This window comes from Dioscorea cayenensis, chromosome 1, assembly GCF_009730915.1.
Source record: "Dioscorea cayenensis subsp. rotundata cultivar TDr96_F1 chromosome 1, TDr96_F1_v2_PseudoChromosome.rev07_lg8_w22 25.fasta, whole genome shotgun sequence".
NCBI classification, from domain to species: Eukaryota; Viridiplantae; Streptophyta; class Magnoliopsida; order Dioscoreales; family Dioscoreaceae; genus Dioscorea; species Dioscorea cayenensis.
In genome coordinates, this window is record NC_052471.1 from 22819296 (window position 1) to 22834742 (window position 15447).

Below are 15447 nucleotides of genomic sequence, written 5' to 3' on the forward strand. Positions count from 1 at the left end.
AAACTTACACCCATCAAACATCAGAACATCAAAATTATACTTATACTCCAGTCCAAAACAATATTTGAACACTGTAAAATTTTCTCATTGATTAAAAAAAACATAAGCATATTAAAACCAACCAAGAGCCACAAGTATCTACCAAGCTTAAACTTTCTTGAATTATCCTCAATCAAATATTTGGAGTCTAATCATCAAAATTACTTAAATCTTCCTAAGCACTATGGTATGATCCTTTACATCTTTTTGCTTGTAGCATTACATCAATGGAGCTTAATTCACCTTCCAAGTACATAATGATTCTCTAGGTTGACCATTAATTCACTAAAATCAATACAACTGAACACATGAAGATGTCATATATATCATTCAGAGCCTCTTCTTAGTTTCAAGAAAACCAAAGAAAAGTATCGAATTACAAGAATTTTGCTCCTCAAAAAAATTTCAATCATTATCTTGCCACTCAAAGTACCAAATACTACCCAACAAAACAAGCAAAGGGCAGGAACATGCACACATTAACCTCTGGGAATTTTTTTTTTTATTATAGCAATATTTAACTTGTCAACATCATAATTCGTCTTCAAATAAATTTAGACTCACCAACCTACAATGTTATCAAGTTCCATAATATTCTTAGCCCATCTCAAATTATAGCATCAACATGAAATTCACCAAATTTTTGTACATTTAAATTTCAGCCTGCTTTTACAAAATCATGAATATCATCCAACACATACATCCAATTATAGAGAAATTTTACAGACATGTGGCTAAGATCACAACAAACGTTCTTTGTATTCTGTACTTTGGCCAATTCAACCTCAAAAATCATAAAAATACAATTCTCTCCTCGTGTCCTGCATAATAACAACATCCAAGAAGGGTCTACTTAAGCAAACATATTTCATCGGTTGCAATTCCAATAACTTCAAAAATTTGCAGGTGATTAGCTATGGAAAAGTGATAAAATTTTCTAGTTGTAACCTTCTCCAAATTGTATTTCTAAGTCTTTGAATTTAGGGAATAATTTCAGAAAACTCAAATCAAAATCTTGAAAGTCACAATTCTTATACTTCAATATACAACCATACAAGAGCTTAACTCTAATCATTTTTTTTCTAATCATCATACTGAAAATTTGAAATCCTTTTATTCTCTTCATACCAAATGGCCAAGTCAAATAAAATAAAAAAAAATACAATCCTACAAGATCCAATCACAAATTTCAACCAAAGTAAGAGTTTTTCATCAATTCAAAATATCAAAATCAAACACTCAAATCCATACATGCAACTTCCGACAACGAAAAGAAAAGAGAAAAACGACATCTACAAGAATATAGCAACAACCAATCCTTTTCTAGCCCTATAAAGACTTAACATTATCAATCAACAAGATTATGGAAGCCCAACAAAATTAATGTAGGGATGTAACTAATACATATGCTAATTAAATTTCAACTGTCCAAGACCACCAAAATTTTCTTTACTAAGAATAAAGGGGGTCGCTAGTAGACTTCCCTCGAACAATGCTAAAACACAAAGTCAGTAACAAAAGACCAATCAAAGAGAGAAGTTCAAGGATGCAATTTAAAGCTATAGGTTTAGTCTAAAAGCGGAACTAAACTTTCTATCGAACACACTAATATTATCAAAATTTTACTAAAGCTCTGATACCACTAAACTTGTCATGCCCCGAACCCAGCTCTATGGACCCGGGACACTGACAAACGGCCGTACACCTACAAGGCCGAAACTAAGTAGGCATACAAGGCCTCAAATCCTGATCCAAAACAGAACAATGAATAAAACTCAGTGGATTGTAATAAAAATATAAACTTATTCAAATAAAACCTAGGCCCACAACAATCGGGACTTGGTACAAGCTAAATAAAACGGCGATGGCCCAACGATCCTTGCTAAGCTATCTGCCACTGACCTCTACTCCTGATCTGAAAAAAAATATCAACAAAATTTATGAGCTTGACAGCCCAGTAAGCATCCACTAAAAATATTGGGATCATTTACACAAAATCATAATTTATCAAAAAGAGAAAATGGGAAACCAGAATTATTTCAAGTAAACAAAGATGTCAAAACTGAGCATATAGGTCCCCCAAGCAACTATTGCCAAAACAAAATCACAAAAATTCATATGTTTACCCTCGGTGACCCGAGACAAAATTTAACAAAAGTCATATTTTTACACTCGGTGACCCCGAGCCAAAAATTATCGAGGTCGTTATTCTTCACCGACGGAAGCGGTGGGAAACTATAGTTTCTAGAACAAAATACGTGTCGACACGGTCAGTGTTTAACCCCCAGTGACAGGGTTATTGCAAAGTTATTTGGGGACTAGTTTCTATGTCAAAAATACTTTTCATTCGACGATGAACTAACAAAATTCAAAACAAGCAAAGTACAAGAATTTACAGTAACATGATCCCATTTTTGTCATATCAAAATACACCAGTTAATGGAATACAAACATGAACAGATAATAATAATAATAATATTCTTTAATCAAAAATTAAACTAAAAACATATCTAAAATTCATAGTTGAAGTAATACATTTTTAAGATAAACTATTTAAATTTTCCAAATTAAATAATCTGAATTTAAAAATAAATATTTAAACCTTTCAAATAGTTCTAATCTAAAATAAAATATCATCAACTCAAAATTTCAAATAATTTAAAGTAATTGCAAAAATAATAATAAATAAATAATTCAAAATATATATGTCAAAATAATCAGTAATTTTCTTTAAAAATTTCAAAAGTTCACAAAACTTGAATTTTCAAGTATATACATATAATAGGATTTATATGTGGGATACTTACCTGATTAACGCCCAAAAATACTCTCAAACCTTACACCTTTGGCATGCCCTATATTTGGGAAGAGATCCTATTAGCTTTAAATAACAAAATCGAGGCTAACAAGCAATAGTATATATATATAAAGATTTTTAGAAGGGTACAAATGCAAAAATTTCAAACTATTATTCTACACCCCCAAATATTGATTATTGTGAGGGTACAATAGCAATTACCCACTCTAAGAGCCAAATCAATAATTCCAACATGATCAATGAGTACTAAAACCCTCAAAACTTCACTCACACTTTTCCAAATCACAAATTTAAAAATTCTGGGAATAATAGACACCTAACACTATGACATAGCCGAAATTCACATAATTTAGAGTACTACTCAATTTATAACATTCAATTGAATCTCTAACTATTTCTGCAACTTATAATTCAGACATAAACTATTAAAATATGCATATCTCTTAACCTACAATTCCAAACTTAATGAACTTTTACTGACAATCAGACAACTCAAAAATGAACGATTTTCTTATTTTTCACCTTATCTAATTCAATCTCCCTGATCATCAAAATTTGCAATGATTCTTCAAGTTCTGCACAGAAATATCATCCGAGACAATTATACTAATGAGGCTATATCTCACAAACTACAGAAGAATAAAATCTGAAATTTTGCATTTATTTAGATAACATAAAAATATACAACTTTCATATTTTACTCTCCTCCAAATTCTTCCTCTAAGATCTCTAAAATCGGAGAGGGATTTCTGCAATTGTCAAAAACGAAAATCTGAAACCTCTCAAATTAAATCAACTAACAATTCCTTTCTCATGGCGAAAGATTATACCTCAATCAACTATACTTCACATTACATCAAATATAACATGCAAAATCTCATCCTTGAGATGTGATTTAATACATAAAAACATCATGATCAAGATCCTAAGTGCACACAACAAAAGAGAAACAAAACTCCTTCAAACCACAAATTGGGAACAAACCCTAGAAACTAAAGAGCTAAATCTAATGATTAAAGGTGAATCACAAATAAGAACAAATTTTATGGTTTCAGAAAGAAAGAAATCTATAGCTAACCGGTATTAATAATCATTAATATTATGCACAAAGCTCTAGGATCCTACCTTGAAAGAAGCGAACAAACTCTCGAAAAAGAAGATCCACTAGTCCTTGCCGGCACTCACCATGAAGGAAACGGAAATGAGGGCTAGGGTTTTTTTTTTATAAGAGGTCGTGATATTTGGTAACCGTAAGGATAAGAACAAGGGTTTTAAAATTTTATAAATCAATGGCTCTGATTGAAAAAGTTTGCATTGATGGCTAGGATCTAATTTAAGGGGTGGGGCTCACAGTGAATGGACATAGGCTGAAACCATACTATGGCAGAGAGATTTGCAGTGACAATAGAGAAGTATTTTTCCTCCATGAACCCCCGTGAGGTAAGGCAAGGTACGTCAAGCTTAGTGAAGTTAAACAAGCGCTTCTTGGGAGGCAACCCAAGTGTTTACTGCTTTCTTATCCTCTAGTTAGTTTGTTTGTATGAAAAATTTGTTAAGTGTTGGTGTCTTGATTTGTAGACGCTTGTGCTAAAATTTTCTTGTTGGCCTTGAGTATTCATCGTGTGTTTTCATATGGAATGGGCGAAGTTTGGTCGTTTGAGCTCTATTTCATATTTTTCACTGGTAAAATTTACATAATAGGGCAGGCTCTGAGTGTGTGAACATGTTCAAAAATTTTCTGCAGAGCTTGCAGATTTTTCTAAGTCATCCAGAGAAAACACACGGGCGTGTGGAATTTCTGCACGCCCGTGGAGTTGCACTGCGAGCTCATCCGGAGAAGGCACAGAGGAGTGCGGCTACCCCTGTGAACGACCATGCGATTAGCACACGCCCATGGGTAATCCCCACACGGGCGTGTGAATTCCTGCAGAGTTGGGCGGATTTTCCCGAGAACACACAGGGGCGTGGACTCGCCCCTGTGGGCGACCTTGTGAACCATGCACGGGCGTGGGTAATTTCCACACGCGCGTGTGAAACTCTATAGAGGAGTTCTCTCCTTCCTGAGAAAACACAGGGGCGTGCAGCTGCCCCTGTGGATTGGGCATGTGAATGTCCACGCCCGTGTGAAATTTCCGCACGGGCGTGTATAACACTTGGTATTTTTTCTCGGATATACAGTGAAGCCAAAGGGGCGTGCGTCCGCCCCTGTGAGACCTTCGTTTGAGGGCACACGACTGTGGGCTATGCCACGCCCATGTAGATCTCCAAGAATTAAACGACTCTCTGCTCTCCCAATACAATAGTTACACTTTGTTCCTCAGCTGACCCTTGGTCGCTCACAGAACATTTTTTGACATTCTCTTGACCTCCTCTTGCTCTCTTTGAGTCGATTGATTGAGCATTGTGCAGATTATAGAGGAGTTTTGCTTCAACTCATCGATAAGACCTCATTTCTTCTCATCATCGACTTCCTTTGAGTCTAGCTGATTACATCTAATTTAAATGGATAATACACATCGGTTTCTTGCGAAAATGGTTATGATTTGTTTTTGGGAAGACCTGGGAGTGAGATGGGGGTGTAGCTGGGAGAATGGCTACAAAGGTCATGCGTTTTTTACACCCCGTGAAAGCACACGGGCGTGTGGAATTTCCGCACGACCGTACGTTGTTATTTTCCTGCAGAAATTTATTGAATTTCTTTTCTAATACATGCTGGTATGACCACGAGATCGAAGAAGGTAGTTGCTAAACATCCTAGAGGGCCTACCCCTGAGCCGGAAGTCATGGAATTCACACTTCCTGAGCATCGGGCTCGTTTTGAGCAGCTAACGAAGCTTAAGTTTGGTCAGACGCGAATCCCAGATGTTGGGTCACTCAGGAAGGTCCAACTAGCAGATGACATGGCTGATGAGGTCGAGAAACTATTATCGGTCAGAAGTTGGCACAAGATATTAAATATTCATGACCCTGTTATCCGTTCACTCACTTTAGAGGTGCTTGCTTCATTTGAGTTTGACTGCTCTTATGCTCATTTTGATAGTGTCGGCACTATTCAGTTCAGAGCTTTTGAGCAACATCATAGTATGAGCATCACACAGTTTTCTACTAGACTTGGTTTATACGATGAGGAGTATGAGACTCTTCCAATTGACATGTCGGGTTTATCACCCACGGAGGCCTACAGAATATTATGTGTTAAGGGGCGATATGAACCAGGAGTGTCTAAGGCCTCATGTTTATCTCGACCTAGTTATAGATATCTTCACGCAATCATAAGCAGGTCAGTGAATGGTCGTGGTGATAGCACGGGAGTCAAAAACAAGCAAGAACTTCTGTACTTATACTCCATGGTGTGGAACGAGCCGGTCCATCTGGGGCACATTTTAGCGGAGTATTTGAAGCATCAAGGACAGTATCCCAGACTACTTGTCATTTTCTTGGGTCCATACATTACTAGACTCATTTTGGGGATGGGTCTACGAGACGCAATTAGCAGGACCGAGAAGACAATTATACCAGCACCACTGGGGTTAGAGACAATGAGGCTCATGGGCTTGATCCGTAAATATCCAAATGATGTTTATGTGCTGAATATACCATTCGAGGATAACGGTGATGAGCCTCAGTCAGCACCAATGGAGACTGAGGCACCTCCAGCGGCGGAGAACATACCCCCGGTATGTTCAGTTACACCATCTCAAACCCATGATCATTTTGAGAGGCTCGAGAATGCTTTAGGAGTGGTGCGAGCAGAGGTTTCCGAGATCAGGGCCTCGCAAGCCGCTCAGTACACAGAGTTCATGACACGCTTCGACGTATTACAGCAGATCTTAGAGGGAGACATCGCCTCATCATTTGTCTTACGACCGAGGACTCCTCAGGCTCCCTCGACATCCACGGCACCCTCATCCCCTACCCCAGCACCAGTGGACCCACCATGTGCATCTTCACCACCACCAGCAGCAGCACCGGAGCCCGAGCGGGACACCAACATTTGATTTTGTTTTTTCCCGCATTTTCTTTATGTTGCATTTATATTTTAGACTTGTTCACTCAGAAAGGATTCTCCTTCTGAGTTTATTTTCATTTTGAATCTTGAGTTGTATTCATTTTCTACCTTTTATATACACTCGAGATATGTTTGTTTTTATTAAGCTTTACTGAATCCCCTCGTGTATGCGTGCAAATGGTCTTGTCTTCTTAGGAATTGAGACTTAATTATGGGCTCGGCCAAGGTGCTGAGGCACTTGGCTGTGTGAGCCTCTCAACCCGTCAAAACACTACTCCCATTGAATTAGCTTCATCAAACTCAACACTAGGAGTCAGGGGAGTATTGTTTTGATTGCTTCTCCCACATTTTCTTTTGAATGATTTATATTTTGAGTGAGCTTGCATGTGTACATTGGGGACAATGTACAACTTAAGTGTGGGAGGGAGTTTCATAGTGCACACATCTTTTCTATTGCTCTTGATTGTTATATGCTCACATAGCCAATGGCGGTTCACCTTAGTTGTAAGGATTGTATTCTTGAGTTTAGGAGAATTTCTAACATTGAATGTTTTCATGCTCTAGTTCTTGCTTCAATTTCTAGGAATGTTTACCCGATTTACACTTAGTGCACTACTCATTCTTTAAACTCTTTTGGAAACTCAAGTTCGATGTTAAAGGGTCTAGTTATAGTTGCTTCTTGTTTTAAATTCAGGTTTATTGTTTATTTGTGCTTGTTGTGTGGAAAGAGTTACCAAATATGAAGTATGAAGCTACTCTCATAAGTCGGATACTAGTTATGCCCTAATGTGAGAAAGAGCTATCTCATAGGATGAGTGAAAGCTACCACTCCGGTAGAAAGAGCTACCACCTCGAAAGTGTTCAAGCCACCTTAGCGGCCGCTTTGGAAAGGGCAACCTTAGAGGATGTGTGAAGCTACTACCATCTTTGAAATTGTTGTCACTTTTGTAGATAAATAAGTCCCTTGTACTTAGAACTTTGAGGAGTATACTTTGGGTTGACTTGAGTGAGTTCACACACGTACACGACTTTGGGTTTTGTTCCCTTTTTGATTCAAGTTTTTAGCTAGAGCATTGATTTTTTCGTATTTAGTGTTGAAATCTCCCTCACTTGTAGAATGCTCTCTTTATATATTTTAATGAACCTAAGGCAAAGCACTTTCAATATTTTCATCGTGGATGCACATAACGTTTTAATTTTTGCTTGAGGACAAGCAAAAGCTTAAGTGTGGGGGAGTTTGATAAGCTCTTGTGCGATATGAATGCGAAGCGTTCATTCCTTATGTTGAGCATTACTTTTCTCAAGTTTTTACACTAATATGTGTGTTTTTATGTTACTTTCATGCAGGTAGGGTTGTGAGGCCAAGTATGAAGGAAAGAAGCCAATGTGGATTACAATGCACCGATTTTGGAGGAAATCTTGCTAAGGTTCAAACGTGAATACATAAGTCGATGTGAGATGCTAGAGTGTCTGCCAACCTCCTCGTATTCGAGTTGGCACATCCATTTGGAGGGGCACAAAGCCAGTCATACTCGAGCATTCTAACTTATGCACATAGAACAAGAGCTTCACCAACGTGCCTATCATTGAAGATACAAGTGATCCACGACGTGAACGTGTGCCCATTTGCGTTACTCCGATGAAAGTATGAATTCGGGAAGCTATTCAGGCCAGATACTGTAGCAGAGCAGTAGCAAGTATTGTAGCAGCATTGTTCACAGCCCGCCAAGAAAACAGAAGTTCTGAGAATCCACACGGGCGTGTGGAAATTATCCACGCCCGTGTGGAAATTCCGCACGGGCGCGTGAAGCATCCACGCCCATGTAGTCGCCCGATTCCAGCCCTATTTAAAGCCGAATCAACCCCGATTTTAGTATTCTTTTCTACATCTTTTCCCTAACCTGAGAGAGGGCTTCGGCTAGGGTTTTGAGGGGTATTGGCCAAGGTTTTTTGGAGAGGTTCTACGGCTCCGACATCGTCATTCCTTAGGAAGAAGGTTGGTAGGAGAGCTTCCGTCGAGGCGTATCCTATACCGGACAAGGGAATCCTTGGACGACGAGTAGAGGACTTTCCACAAGACCATCGACACAACTATCAAGGGGGTTTCTTTATGGATTCATTGCTTTTACATTCTATTTCTTTGATTGTACTTAGCTCCATGGAGAGCTAAACCCCTAGTGGGTACTCGGGTATTTGTGATCCCTAGGATGTATTCGTTTCTTTGAATCTCTTTATTATGCTTTCAATAAATTGATGTTGATTGTGAGTTCCAACCTTGAATGCTTGTTTGTATGAACATTTCCCCTAGAGTGACACTAGGGTTGAGATTTCTCGTTGGTAACCTTGTGAGTGAGTGACACACTACGAGCGTTAGACACAGCTAGGTTGGAGAGGGTTGAGAGGATGAGTCGAAAGGTACAGGAGCGTCCACTTTCCCCTCCAACGTGATAGATTCTACCTTCATTCCTTGAGTTCTTTGCGGCCATAATAAAGTGGATGGTCTAAGGGATAAACTTCCGCTGGGGCTTAGTTGCGCGTGCAACGGAGTGAAGCGTTGAGGTAATCTTAGTATCTAGGGCTTAATCGTGGTTAGGGACCTTCCACCTGGACCAAAGGGTTAGGTCTATAATTAGGAAGAGATTTATCACTTGGAATCCCTAGAGCTCATTGCAACTCTATACGAGTGCGAGGTTGAGAGGTTATCTAATCTCTCCTCCGGGACGTGTATAGAGTTAGGCATAGTTGACCTTAGATTTGGGACTATGTTTTTATGGATTTCCACGACTCACCATTGCATTGATTAGGAAGCATAATAGAGGGTTCTTGCACTTGAAACAATTATCCTAGGCGGAGCATTATCCGAGTACCCCATCTCTATCGATTGCCTTACCCCCTTTCTTTACTTTTGCTCTCTTACTTGTTGTTTTTATTGTTGAGATTTGAATCATTGTCACACTTGTCATCATTGATCTTTCACATAGCTAAGAATCGAATTAAGTATTTTTATTCCCTATTCCCTGTGGATTCGATACCCGCCCACCCGGGATTATTACTTCGAAAACCCGTGCACTTGCGGGATATATGCAAGGGGAACTTATCAAACTTCACTTCAATTGCTCAACCATTGACGAAACTGCTAAAAAAGGATGCACCTTTTAAGTTTAATGAAGATTGCATGAACTCTTTCCTCAGCTCCAAGAGAAAGTTTGTGGAGGTACCGATCATGTACGATACAAGTGATTTCGTAGATCGAGCAGTACTTGGGCAACGATGGGACAAACATTTCCATCCTATCTATTACATGAGCAAGACCATAAATGATGCCCAAGAAAACTACACTACCACTAAGAAGGAACTACTCGCAGTCGTCTTTGCATTTGACAAGTTTCGATCATATTTGGTACTTTCTGAGGTGATTGTATATACAAATCACTCAGCACTAAAGTACTTGTTGAGTAAATCAAATGCCAAGCCTCAACTAATCTACCGGATTTTACTACTCCAAGAGTTTGACTTGGAAATAAAAGACAAAAAAAGGGGTAAAAAATTTAGCTACAAACCACCTATCACACCTTAAGGGCCCCCATGAAGATATGTTGGAAAGGAGATAGATAAATGATATATTATATGGGGAGCAATTGTACAACATCCAGGTCATTGGGGAAGATGAGACCTCGTGGTTCGCCGACTTCGCAAATTATTTGGCGGCAAAAACATTCCCGAAGTGGCTAACTCATCACTAAAGAAAGAAGTTCTTTATTGACCTAAAGTTCTATATCTGGGAAGATCCCTACCTTTTCAAAATTTGCACCGATCAAATTGTTAGCAGATGTGTTTCAATGAAAAAGGGGCATGGCATTTTGATGCACTGTCATTCAGGCCCGACGGGGCCAGTGGAAAAAGGATGTCTAAGAAATTCTTCGATGTAGGGTTCTACTAGCCCACTATTTTCAAAGATGTGCAAACATTCATGCAACACTGTGATAGGTGCCAGAGAGCTGGAAATATATCAAAGAGGAATGAAGTGCCCACAAACCTGGAACCAAGATTGCGAGGTATTTGATGTGTGGGGGATCGACTTCATGGGCCCATTTCTTAGTTCTCAAGGCAATAAGTTTATTTTGGTGGCGGTCAATTATGTTTCCAAGTGGGTGGAAGTGCAAGCGTTCCTATCCTGTGCTGCAAAAGTGGCGGTGAAGTTTTTGAAAAAATTGTTCTCTAGATTTGCCACACCAAAGGTAATCATAAGTGATCGAGGCACCCATTTTTACAACTCTCAGTTTGAAAAAGGTTTTGAAACGATATGGGGTGTCTCATAAAACTTTGACTCCATATCATCCTCAAACTAGTGGTCAAGTTGAGGTGTCAAACAGGGAATTAAAATTTATCTTCGAGAAAACAGTCAACCATCACTGGAAGGATTCGGCAGATCAGCTTGATGATGAACTATGACCATATAGGATGGCTTACAAAACACCTTTTGGAGCAACACCCTACAGACTAGTCTATGGGAAATCATGCCACTTACCTATTAAATTGGAGCATAGAGCTTATTGGGCCATAAAACAGCTGAATTTTGACCCCGATATAAGTGGCCACAAGAAGAAGTTTAAATTAAATGAGTTAGACGAGTGGCGAACCATGGCATATGAAATCTCAGTGTGTTACAAGGGGAAAGTGAAGGAGTACCATGAACAGCACATCAAGTAGGATAAATACTTTCTGAAAGGGGATCAATTGTTACTCTTCAATTCTAGATTGAAACTTTTTCTGAAAAAGTTGAAATCAAGATGGCATGGACCCTAAACAATTTCACAAGTGTTCCCCCATGGTGCTGTAGAGATCAGTCATCCACAAAAAGGGATGTTCAAGGTTAATGGTCACAAATTTAAACACTATTTTCCATGTTATACCACTTCCCTTGGTAATGGAGGTAACTCTAATTCCTTTGACCTACCATGAGCATGAGGTAAGACACGTCGAGCCAAAGACGTTAAACAAGCACTCCTTGGGAAGCAACCCAAGCTTTACAATTCATTGCACTATTATTTTCTTATTTTCCTTTTGTGTATGGGTGTTTGTTAGGTTGGTCTTTGTTTTAAGTTAATGGTTTGCTAAGGTGGTCTTGTGTTAAAGTGAGTGGATTATGGTGCTTTTCATCATTTTTCTTAACTCTTTTACTTGTGCTCTTTCATGTATATTGTGAGTTCTTGGAGTTGTTATTCATATTGGTGCATCAAAAATCATGTTATAATTGTTTATGAATGGATTTAGCTTTGTTTTTACTTTTTTTTATGGTTGTTAAGGTGAGAACTTTGTAGAAAACTAAAAATTTGCCCTTTTTTGGCTGAATGGGGAGCTTGGATAACATCCAGAGGCTCCATGAAGACATCCATGCACCCGCACGCATGGCATCCAGTGGGTTAATGCAGCCATCCATGCGGCCACATGGAGGCCTCCTCCTCTTTAACCCTCTCTGCCTCTCATCTTTCTTACTAATCACTCATTTTCCTTCTTTCTTCTTCTCTTCTTTTCTCCATTTCTCCATTATTTCTCTCCATTCTTTTTTCTCTAAAAAACTCTCCTTACCCTAGCAACCAAGTTTTTGAAAATAGTTTGAAGATTTATCACCATTTTAGCCAAGTTTTCACTTCATCTTCTCCAAGAAGCCCTAACCTAAGGTATGCATCCTCTCACACTTTATCTTATTTTTCTAGCTTGAATGGGATGAAATCTTTGGGGATTTTGTTGTAAATGATTGTTGTGCAACGTTGAGCTCAATTCTAGAGCTTTGAATTTTTGGTTGGCTACTTTTACAAGAGAAACTCTTGCGAATTTTTCCGGGATTTACTGAGCATTGCTTTCAAAGTGTTTTGGTTTGATGTCACACCAATTGTCTTGTAGGGATGCCAACCAAGCACGTGGCCAGCAAACGAGCAAGAAGAAGTACTCCAGCACCCGTGAGCAAACCATGATTCACAAATGAAGCCCACAAGACAAGGTTCACACTATTGGCACGCAAAGGTTTTGGCACCATTTGAAGGATTGATTGGGATGTTTTGAAAACATTGAGCTTGGACAATATCATCCTTGAGCACATCTCTCATGATGGGTGGGACAAGGTTTTTGCTATTGAAGAACCTGCTTATAGAGAGCTAACCTTGGAGGTATTGAGTACGGTAGAAGTTGCCAAATATTACCCATTTACTCACCAAGTGAGCTCCGTATCTTCTTAGGCATTTGGTAAGAAACATAGAATCTCTCAATACCAATTGGGTGTACACTTAGGGCTTTATACTGAAGGATTCACTCTTATACTTGAGGTCAAGAGCTTGCCAGAAGATTTTCTATATCCGGTTACACATGACTCATTTAAATGTCCATTACCAGCACAAAGAAGAGAAAGGTAACCCAAATGTCAAACCCCTAACAAACACCTTTTGCGTATATACCGCAAATGCAAGGGTTTGTCGAAGTAATATTACCCTAGTGAGTGGGTAGTCATATCCATAAGGAATAGTAATCAGAATCACAAGGATTAACATTTAACTAAAGGGAAGATGGATCAATAATAGTGTGAACAATATCAATATTGAAAGAAATAAAAAGAACAAGAAAGAGAGATGCTATAAAAAATGAGAGGAAAAGCGATGGATAGAAAGTGGGGCACCCGGACATTGCTCCCCCCTAGGGCTATTGCTTCAAGTGCAAAACCAACTAATATGTCTCCTAACTAATGCTTAATGAGTCATGGAGATCCTAAAATACAAGTTCCCAAACCTAAGGTCAACCGTGACTAACACTACACTATGTTCTGATGGAGAAATAGCTCAGTCTCAACACCTCACACTATTCAAAGTTACTTAAAGTTCTAGGGACTCGAAGTGATAAACCCTATTCCTTAACATATATTTAACCCTTTGGTCCAGGCGAAAGATCCCTAGTCACAATTAAGGAGTAGATACTAAGGATTAGTTCAGCGCTTCACTCTATTACTTGCGCAACTAAGCCCCATCGGAGTTCGTCCCTTAGCACTTCACTCTATTGTGACCGGAAAGAACTCTTGGGACGTGGAGGTAGGATAAATCACACCGGAGGAGAAAGGGGACATTCCACTACCTCTCGATTCACCCTCTGAACCCTCTCCAATCTTGCTTTGTCTAGCCCTCATGTTGTGTCACTCACTCAGAGGATTTCCAATGTAGGCTCTCCACTCTATTTTCACTCTAAGGAAAGATCCATTCAACAAGAATTTAGATTGTAACTCAATTAAAGACATAAATTAAAGAAACATAATAGAAATGTGAACGAAATAATATCATCCTATGGTTTACAAGTCCAAGTACCCACTAGGGGTTAAGCTCTCCATGGAGCAAGATACAATCAATAATGAAATCGAAAGTAAGAACATGCAATCCATAAGTAAAACCCCCTTGGTATTCATGTTGATGATTTGTGGAGTGCCCGTATCTTCTCCAAAGGTTCCCTCGTCAAGACTAGGCACACCTAGCCGAATTGATGCCGATGAAAGCTCCCCCAATAACTCTCTTTCGAAGGAACACAGTATTGAAAGTCATAGAACCACTCCAAAAGCCTTGCCAAAGCCCCTCTAAACCACTGGCGTGTGGAATTACCGTGTGAATCTACAGGAATTGATTTTTCAGCAGCCTATGAACAGTAACTGCTACAATACTATCCTTTAGTGATTTACTATAGTAACCTGCTGCAGTATTCCGGCAAAATACTCCTGAATCCATATTTTCATCGAGGCCACATGAATGGGCACACATCCATGAGGTAGATCATGTTGCATCTTCAATACAATCACATTTGACGATAATCTTGCTAACATTGCACAAGTCGGAACACATAAGTGTGACTACTTTTGTGCATCTCTAATTTGCATGTTCACTCGAGCACAATGGAGGTTGGCACACACTCATATATTTTTGATCATAACTTGTGTCTTCACGTTTGTTCACTCTAAGATTTCATCAACAAAGTGCCTTCACGATCTACTTTAGCTTCTTTCTTCCATACTTGTCTCCACAACCCCACATGCACAAAAGTTACTCAAATACACATGTATGAGCGATTGATAAGTGCTTGTGTGATAGGAATGTGAAGCATTCTTTCCTTATGTTGAGCATTACTTTTCTCGGGTTTTAACGCTAATATGGGATTATTTATGTTACTTTTATGCAGGTAGGGTTATGAGGGCGATTATGAGAGAAAGAAGCCAATGTTGGTCGTAATGCACTAATTTGGAGGAAATCTTGCTAAGGTTCAAATGCGAAGACATAGGTCAGGTTCTAGATGCAGGAATGTGTGCCAACCTCCTCGTACTCGAGTTAGCACAACTATTTGGAGGGCACAAGGGCAGTCACATTTAAGTATTCCAACTTGTACATATAGAACAAGATCTCCACCAACATGTCCGTTATTAAAGAAGCAAGGCGATCCACGACGTAAATGTGTGCCCGTTTGTGTTACCTCGATGAAAGTATGGATTCGGGAGTATTTCAAGCCGGTACTGTAGAAGGGTATTGTAGAAAATAATGTAGCAAAAATTCTGTTGCAG

At 39.1% G+C, this 15447-nt stretch overlaps 1 long non-coding RNA gene across 1 annotated transcript; it reads right to left on the minus strand.

The window, feature by feature from the left end:
* Positions 1–1760: 1760 nt before the first annotated feature.
* LOC120274733 lies at positions 1761–2889 on the minus strand. Its single transcript, XR_005540989.1, has 3 exons — positions 2847–2889; positions 1886–1954; positions 1761–1785 (listed from the first exon to the last, which is right to left on the minus strand). It is a non-coding gene; the product is annotated as an uncharacterized LOC120274733 (long non-coding RNA).
* Between the last annotated feature and the right edge of the window lie 12558 nt (positions 2890–15447).